This window comes from Neltuma alba, unplaced genomic scaffold (genome assembly GCF_004799145.2).
Source record: "Neltuma alba isolate B1F8T4 unplaced genomic scaffold, ASM479914v2 tig00010894_pilon, whole genome shotgun sequence".
NCBI classification, from domain to species: Eukaryota; Viridiplantae; Streptophyta; class Magnoliopsida; order Fabales; family Fabaceae; genus Neltuma; species Neltuma alba.
Window position 1 is genome coordinate 46,729 of NW_021635679.1, and position 9,755 is coordinate 56,483.

Genomic DNA, 9,755 nt, shown 5'->3' on the forward strand with positions numbered 1-9,755 from the left:
TCTCATAATTTTTTTTCAAGATTTAATTATAAAATTTTTAAATTAAATTAAAAATATGAAAATATCAAACGAAATGAAATATTTATTTTTCTGCCTTTATTTAACAATTTTCCGTAATTAAAACGCTTCAAGATAAGTAATAATGGTGTTAAAATATAAAATATGAGAAGTTACAAGTTTTATGTGTAATAGTTATGCTAATAAAATATGTTCAACCATAATAGTTAATATAATAATTGTATAAAAAAAAGTTAATATAATAATTACAACAATTGATTAGTTTTTATTAAAAAAATTGGTTGATCAAGGAAAAATTTATTAAAAAGCAATTTATTTAAAAAAGTACAAAGATTGGGGACATAAATAACTCATCATTGAAGAGCAATTCAACTCGAAACATTTTTATACGAGTCATTTTAATTATAAAAATTTATTATACTCTAATGCAATAGCCCTTCAAGATTAGAGTATTTTGGTACTTTCATTGAAAATTATGTTATTTGATGAACTTTTGGTATAAATTCATGGGTATTTTTTTGTTTTATTTAGAGGTATTTTGGTAATTTTATTAAAAAAAATGGGTCCCACAACCAATTTTAATGGACTTTATTACATTTTAACAGCATTGGTATTTTTGGGCTTTTTTTAATGGGTATTTTTGACCCTTAACCCTAATGTATAATGAGTTATATAGATTAAAAATTGTTTATAAATTATAATTTTTTGGTTAATTGTACTTTTATTTGTAACTTGTAATTAGATATTTGTCATATATAATTTATAATTTGTAATACTATTTTATTATATTATCTAGGATTAAGGTGCATTTAGTACCCTAAAATATTTTATAATTAAAAAGTATTATAAATTATAAATTATAAATAACTAAACAAAAGCATAATTAACCAAAAAGTATAATTTATATATACTTTTGAGGAAGATATATTTATATCACTCGCTATAAATTAAAATACTTTTTATAAATTATAAATAATATAACTAGTATAATTAAAAAGTATTTCCCCATTTTTATAAATTATAAATAATATAATCAGAAGACATGTTATTAATCCCAATTCGAGACTTATTATTTCAAAATCTAGATGAAATGTTGTCACTTTTAATTGATTTATATGTTATGTATCAAGAAAAAATATCTTGTTAATCCTAATTTGAGACTTATTATTTTATAATTAGGAGTTGTTATTTTCAGGTGAGTTGTCGTCATTTTTAATTGATTTTCATGTTATGCATTAGGAAAAAACATGTTGTTAATCCCAACTTTAGATTTGTTATTTTACAATCAAAATTTTTTATTTTCAAATAAATTGTTGTTATGAGCTAGAGCCAAAAGAAAGGAGTTAACACACAGATATAAATTCAATTAAAAAGTTCTAACATTAACTATTAACAAAAATTTGTTGGCTTAGTGGTAACCCTAAATTTTAGCAACAATGATCAAATTCCATCAATCCCATTTTTCTCTCTCTTAAAAAAAAAATCCTCTTGCAAAAAAAAAAAAAAAAGGCTTCACCGGTAGGCACCTTGCCAATCTAGCACTGGTAGGCGATTAGCCAACTACCGGCAATGGTGAGATCCAGTGAGGGCTCCGATCTTTTTTTTTTTTTTTTTTCAAACAAAGGAATATTTTTGTAGTTTTTTTTTTAATTTCAAAATTTCAATTGTTTTACTTCATTTTTTGTCATTTTGAAGTGTTGGGTGTTTGAATTGGAATATCATGATCTGAAATTTTCTCATCCACATATGCATTTCTTTTTTTTTTAATAATATTCAATTAATTGGGCTGTGTCTATTAATTTTAATTAAAAGTGATAAATACATAGTAAATGTGTTTTTTAAGATGTGCTCTTATTCATAAGAGGGTGAGAGAGATGGAAATAATGACAAAAAAGATGGAAAATAATGCAATTATTTAGGGATAAAATTTGTAAAAATATATTTAATGGTTAGACAATCTAAATTTGATCTTATAAAAATTTGAAAATTTGAATCTTATAAAAGGTAAAAAGAAAAGCGAAAGATGCTAATCAACTATGTCTCAGATGGATTTGCATCACATGCCTATCCTTACTTATGGGCTTCGTGCCATCTTCTCTCTTTTTTTTAATTACTTTTTGAACAAAACCGATCACACATTTAGGAAAAACGACACTGAGTTCCTATGAAAGGCAAAATACTATAAAAAGGCCTCTTCAAACTTGCTAATTGCTCTGGAGTCCCAAAAAAACTTGATTTCAATAAGAGGAAACATGAAAAGATTATATTGTCCCTGCTAAAGCACAATTGGAAGACGACTTATTCCCCCTTATTCACTATCTCTCTCTCCTCTCATTATGGTGATAAATCCCATTATAAGAAGACCTTCACCATACCTAAAAGACAATCACCATTGCTATAAACTTTGAAGATCGTCAAATTTGCTGCCATCGCTAAAGATGTTCATGATCGAAGCGTTAACACTACACGATAAGTTCGATAATATTTATCAAGTATGCATCATACACAATAGATGCATTTTTTTCTCTCCCAAACTAGTTCAAATAAAGCATAAACATTGATCTAAAAACCTGAAGTTAATCATTCAATGGTTGATTTAGTCATGTTAAGTGGATTTCTTAACTTTGCTGGATTGAAGAAACAAGGAAGATATGCTCAATTTGAAGGGATCTTGACACATGATACCTGTGCATGAAATTATTTAAGGGAAAATGACCACAAAATACCATATGAATTTCAAAAAGACAAAGAAGACATCTAAATAAGCAAAATGACAAATAAAGCATCAGGCACCAATATGGAATTTTGATTTTTGGCCTAAAGACTGAATTGTCCTTATTATGTTTGAAAAGTGAGGAGATAGAGAAAGGTAGAAACTGCCTCCACTAAGCAAAAGCAACCCCCCAACTCAGCGAAACTAAATCTGAGCTCCTCTAGTCACCGAAATGTTAATGAATACATTTTTTAATTGATTAGACAATGGTATTTAGGTGATAAGTTAATGAAATTTACTACATTTGTTAGTGTAATTGACTACATTTATTAATGGAATTGACGACATTGTTGTGAAAGAAATATATAATAATGAATGAATAACAAGTGGTATCATTGCAGTAGGGAAAATGGTATTAGAAGTATAAGGAGAAGGAGAGGCAAGTGATAAGTGAAAAATGGGTACATGTTGTTTTTTCATGAATTTAAGTTGGGGAAAGAGTTTAGGAATAGGGGACAAGAAGTTAGGGAGGCAGCAAAGGCATAGAGGGAGCTGCCACTAGAAGAGATGCATAAATATAATGATAAAGTTAACAAACCAAAGAAGCAAGGGACAAAGAAGAAGTGAATGAAAATAGCTGCTTTTAGCACCCGTTGCTTAGTTCAGCAATACAAGTCATTGGTGAAATTTATAAATAGCAATGAAAGATTGAAAGCCAAGGTACAAAATTTAGGATTCTCAAGTTTGCTTGACATGGGATGTGAGAGACTCCCTTATGACCTCATAGTATGCATGCTTTAAGCATATGATCTGCCAACTCATCAATTTACAATAAGGGGAAAAATCAAGAAAATTGATGCAAAAGATGTTACAGAGTTTTTGGGTGTACCCCACATAGGGGAAAAGGTAAGAACGAATCTGGATGATGATGATGAAACATATAAGAGGTTAAAGAATGAATATAGTAAAGTCTCTTTTACTAAGATACTCAAAGACATTAAATCTAGGGAGAATAAAGAGAACTTTGAGTTCTTGTTCATGTTGCACACACTTGGGAGTTTTCTAGCTCCTACCTCACAAACGACAGTGAGTGACAAGCTAGTAAGGGTGATGTGTGGTACTATAAATGGATTTCATTGATTTGATTAGGCTACATACATTGTGAACAACTTGTGGAAAGACATGGAAGATTACGTCTAAGTGATTGAACCCAATTTTTGAATCTAAGGCCATCTAAAGTGGTCCTAATCGACAAGAAATAGATCTTAAAGATGAGAAATGATGAGATTTATGTTAGAAAAGCTAGAAAGAAAACCCTAAAATCAAGAGAAAGGGTTGAGGTTCAAGAGAACTAGTTTTGAACATTATGTAATCTCTTGGTCTTAATAGATTGTATGATAAATGTGACTATGTTTAGGACCTTGGAACATCCAAGAGGACATTTGATGATGCTAACTGCATGCCCACATGGTTGGAGAGTCAAGGGAGTCAAAGGAAAAGTAAGAGGAAAGCTTGAGATGCAAGGTAGTGAACTTACCTATTATCATTGCTTGATGTTGTATGCTTGTGTGTTGCTGTGTACATGTTATTTGAATGTTAATGTGACATGTTTTAGCTGCTGTAATTGTTATTCATGATGAGTAAATTATGTCTCCATGGCCATGCATCAAGAGGTTAGCTTTGAGCATACTAATATGTCACTAATTAACAAGAGAATAAACAAGTTACGTGTAGTGCATTAGCATCCATTTAACATGATTAATATGGTATTGTTTGCTACTGAGATTTCCCGAATCTCACCCCCTCCCTAACCAACCATTTAGGTCAATCATCAATGGGCAATAATGGCATGAGAAGCAAGGAGAAGAAAGTAGAGAATTGTTCATGTTAATAAATGATATTATTATTCAATGTGTAATTCTCCTATTATGTAATTTATGTTATGGATACCTATAATGCCATGTAATTAATTATAATATTTATGGCATGAATGAGAGTGTATGAGCATGAATGGGAAAGAGTAAGCCCATGTTATGTATGCCAAAGAAATAAAAATAATTAAAGTAAAGAGATGTTAAGGGATAAAACGTAAGTCCTGGAGCAGTGAGTTTGTAGCTCCAATTTGACCTATCAAACGAATGAGTTATGTCACGAGATTTGGCAGACTCATAGTACACATCTCAAGCTTTAAAATTAGAGATAGATCACCTTAATTGGATGTGTACATAAGGAGATACGAATTTCCAAAGTTGGGACTAGAATCTGGAAGTTCCAGATTTTACCAAATGAATAGTAATATTTATTGATTAAACTGTACAAATTGGTCAAAGATAAGTCGAATTGGATATTTTTCCCTTAAAGAGCATCAAATAGATTTCGTAGAATTTTAGAACACCTCAATATGATTTTTATAGAATTAGTTATGAATTTTTAAAGTTGGGTCTGTAATCTAGAACTTAAATAGTAAATAGTAACCTAAGTAATTATGTTGAAATTTTAAATCCACGGGCTTGTGTCATGATTTGCTTGAACCATAATGCTTACGAATGCGTACTTTGAGGGGTTAAAGGTAAGGCATTTTATTTAGGTATCAAACCAGAGGTTCTGGCAAGTATGTAAACAGAACAAAGATTCTTGTGAGTGTATAAACAGAATAGAAGTTCTGGTAAAGATTCTAACCAAGGTATAAGTAGAGTATTGGTTCAAGCAAAGCTTGGTATAAGAGAAAACCTAATTAGAGAAGTAATGGGTTGCTAGGATTGGTCCAACTGAGATTAAGATATTGAGGTGTTTTCTCTAAGGGAAATAGACATAGAAGAGAAGTAAGGAATGACAAAGAGTAACCTGAGAGATAAGTAGTCGCTGTTAAGAGACTCCCCCTCAGGAGAGGAATGGTTGAGCTAAGAGAACTTGACCAGGGAATGAGTCGAAGTTGAAGGACATCTCTAGAGGGTAATAGCTAAGAGTATGGCAATCCAGTAAGGAATAGGAGTCCAGACCCTAATAGGGAAGCAGGGTGACAACCTAAGCCTCTAGTGATTGGTTAAAGGTGCCTGACTGGAATGTCACATAGTGAAGATGTTTTAATGATTAATGCCTGCTGTGTAATATGGTCACTTTATGATTAGTATATGACCATAGAAATGAATGGTTAAAGGTACAGTAAGCTAGTCAGAGGTATAAGTTAATACCCTAGCAAGGGAACCGAATGTCAACCTAGACCTTAAGTAATCGATGTGACCTCGATAGAGGCAAGGTAACAGGATAATATACTTGAGGTTCGTTCAAATCCCTGAATAGAGATAGAAATCCTCATGGGATAGTGAACCAAGAGAGACAGAGATTAGATGATAATGAATGAAGGATCAATGATGACTAGGTGCCTGACCTAGATACCACACAGCAAGGTGATTAAATGTTTGCTGTGTGATGTGATGAGGGTATGGTGATCAATACCTGACCATAAGAGTAATTGGTCAAGAGGCAAAGAAAGTTAGAGAGAGTAAAGTGAGGCAAGATCCCTCTTAAGGATAGAAATGAAAGGAAATGAATCAGAACATGATAGTGGATGGTTGCATTGAGAACTAATGCATAGAGAAAGCTAAGCAAGTTCCTGGTGATAACTAGAGCTCAATGATGCTTAGATACATGATAATGTTAGGGACTAAACAATACTTTTTTATGTCCCTAAGGTATCCAAGAGCGTGTAACCATGTAACTCAGGCCATTAAGGAATCTAAGAAATGAGATTCCTATAGATAGATGCCCCTGCCTATAAGATTGAATAAGCTAGTAGAGAGGCTCCCTTTAATAGGGATATAATATTTGAGGAATGTACCCTGGCAGAGATTGCATATGAGAAAAGTCTTGACCATGAAGTACCTCTCTAAGATTGGGAAGTGGTTCTCCGGATCAAAGCGACGCTGCTCTAGTAAGAGTAAGCTATCCTCTGAAGGAATAAAGGGAAAAGTAAGTGGTTGAGTTGACGATGCTCCAATTAGAGCAATCTGTCCTCCCACAGGAAAAGTAGAAGCAGCCGAGGCAAGGCACAAGACGGACCTTACCCCAGAGAGAGAGAGTGAAACTTGTTAAGATAACAGAAGCATGATATGCAAACAGATGCTCCTTGAGCTTAATAGGGTACTATGGAATACTGAAGGATAATGAGAATATAATGATATAAGTCCTCTCCCGATGCTATCCAAATTGTTAAGAGACAGCAAGGACTGCAGAGTCCTAAGACAAGGCAGGTTGGCATTGATACAATGGCAAGTTAATAAGCTCTAGAGATGAGCCAGTGCCTAGGGATTCGAAAGGCACAAGAAAAGGAAAGTGGCATAAGGAAGCTAAAACTAAGGGCTAAAGAAGTATGAAAAGGCTAAGAATTCTAAGAGTTGATGGAAAGGATTGAGTAAGGCCTAAGAAGACAATACTGATATCTGTGATCAGTCTTGGGGAATAATCAGACAAGTTACTAGCTGAGGGGAGGTGACTTATTTTATTACTCAACTCTATAGTCTAGAGTCTCCTAGAGATCCTAAGATGGCTCAGATTGATGATGTATTCTAGGGTCATGATGGATCCTGAAGAGGCTTACGATAGAGTGCAGTAGCTCCCGAGGTTGTGAAAGACCAAGCCTAAGAGAAAGTGGCTGAGCCATAGGGGTAAGAGTATAGTACCTCTTTGGGAAGACTATGACCAGAGATGAGTTTAAGATACTGAGATCTCCTTCAGCAGTGGACTAATATAGAGAGAGTACCCTTGACTTGTTCCAGACACCTCTATTGTTGATTAGACTGAGCTCAATTCTGTTCTAGTCAATGAAGGAAAGAAAGGAGATATGCCCTTAAAGTAATGAGGAATGACAGGGTATACAGTAAAAAATAGATAAAGGTTGTATTAAGAGAACCTAAAATGCCATGGTATAGTAAAATACCAAGAAGACAGGTACACTGTCATGGTATTATTAAGAAAGAATGAGCCTAAAGTATAGAAAGAAGGTGAATAATGGTGACAAAATGCTCAAAAGCAAAGGCCATACTCATGTAAATAACAGAAAAGTATAAAACAAGTCATGTAAGTATGGAGTCCAGGGTTGAAACCTGAAAATGAGGTATAATGAAGAGTTGAAGAGGCCAGAGTTAAGTATAAGTGGGGATATTCTCCTCAGTTAACCTCTCATTAAAGATAAGAATAGAGGGTTGACTCGAAATTTTGAGGACGAAATCCTTTTGAGAGGGGGAGAATTGTAACATCCTAATTTTTAGGCTTAGAAGTACCAAAAATAGCCTGAAGTGGATAGGCTACTAAACCTTTTTTGAGCAGAAATCCCAAAGATGAGAAAAGAAGTCAAAGCAGTTTCAGGGACTAAACTGCAAAGTAAAAGTTTTCGAGAGGTCAAGTATAACCAAGGCTAGAGGCTCCAGTAAAGTTTTAAGGGCCTAGAAAAAGAAAAGAGAGTAGAAACAAGCCAAGGGTTAAGTTAGAAACCTCAAAGAGAGGATTGTATGAAGTTAAGTCCAAGCAGGGACTAAACTGTAACTTCAGAAAGTTATGACCAACAGGGGTAAAAATTAAAGAGTACAAGAGAATTCCAAGAAAATCTCAAAAAAATGGGAAATAATATTCTAAGGCTCTTCTATGAAGAGAAAAGACTAAAATACCCTTGAGGTAGCTTAAATAGAATTTATGAGGTTATGGCCAGTAAAAAGTATACCGTTTGAAGTAATTATTTGAAATAGTAGGAGACCTCAAAAATGTATACAAAAATGAGATTAAATGGTTGAAAGGTTGTACTAATTTATAAAATTAGTCTCGCAACTAAAAGGCCAGTGGAGTGGCTTTAATAAATAGAAAACTGGTTATACCGATAAAAGGGCATTTTAGTAAATGAATTTTTATGCAAGGCTTAAAGGAAGTGTTATGGCCTAGGAAAATTCATAGATACTTTTTAGAATTAAAGAGAATTTATGAAGTAGATAGAAAAATGTTTTGAGCTTCAGAAGGCCGTTAAGAAAGTCGGAGAAACGTGGGCTAAGTAAATTCGGAGGAAACTTAAGGATTAAGCTTCGATCCAATGGCTAGGATTTAATCTCCCTTCTCCTCCACCATATTTGTCACACCTAGCACCTTCTAGAAGAATGAGGTAAGGATGATACAAGAAGATGATGCAATGATGATGTAAAAGTCAACTTAAAGCTCCAAGATTGCCTTTACCCTTTCTATTAGCCACCAAGGGCATTTTGGTCCATTCAAGCTAAAGTTTAGGCTATAAATACCCCACCTTGGAAGAGCATTTTAGCAGCCATTTGTATAGAAAAAACTCTATCAAAATTTAGAGAGAAAAACGTAGGGGTGAAGGCTAAGAAGAAGGAACAAGATTCAAGCTTCAAGATCAAGGTATGTGATGGTTATAGCATTTGACTTGATGCCTATTTTGAATAATTTACTCTTTGTATTTGTAACATCCAAATTTTTGGGCCTAGAAGTACTAGTAATAGCCTGAATTAGATAAGCTATCAGACCCTTTTTTAGCAGAAGTCCCAAAGATGAGAAAGGAAGTCAAAGTAGTTTCAAGGACTAAACTGCAAAGTAAAAGTTTTAAGGGGCTAAAGTGTAATAAAGTTAAAGGCTCCAGTAAAGTCTTGAAGGCCCAGAGAGAGAGAAAAGAGACTAGATACAGGCCAAAGGTTAAGTTAGAAACCTTAAAGAGAGGATTAATGAAGTTAAGTCCAAGCAGGGACTAAACTGTAAATTTCGAAAGTTATGACCAACAGGAGTAAAAATGGAAGAGGGTACAGAAAATTCTAAGAAAAATCCTAGAAAATAGGAAATAATATTCTAAGACTCTTCTATGAAGAAAAAAGATGAAAATACCCCTGAGGCAGCTTAAATGGAATTTATGAGGTTGTGACCAGTAAAAAGTATACCGTTTGAGGTAATTATTTGAAATAGCAAGAGACCTCAAAAATGTATACAAAAATGAGATTAAATGGTTGAAAGGTTGTACTAATTTATAAAATTA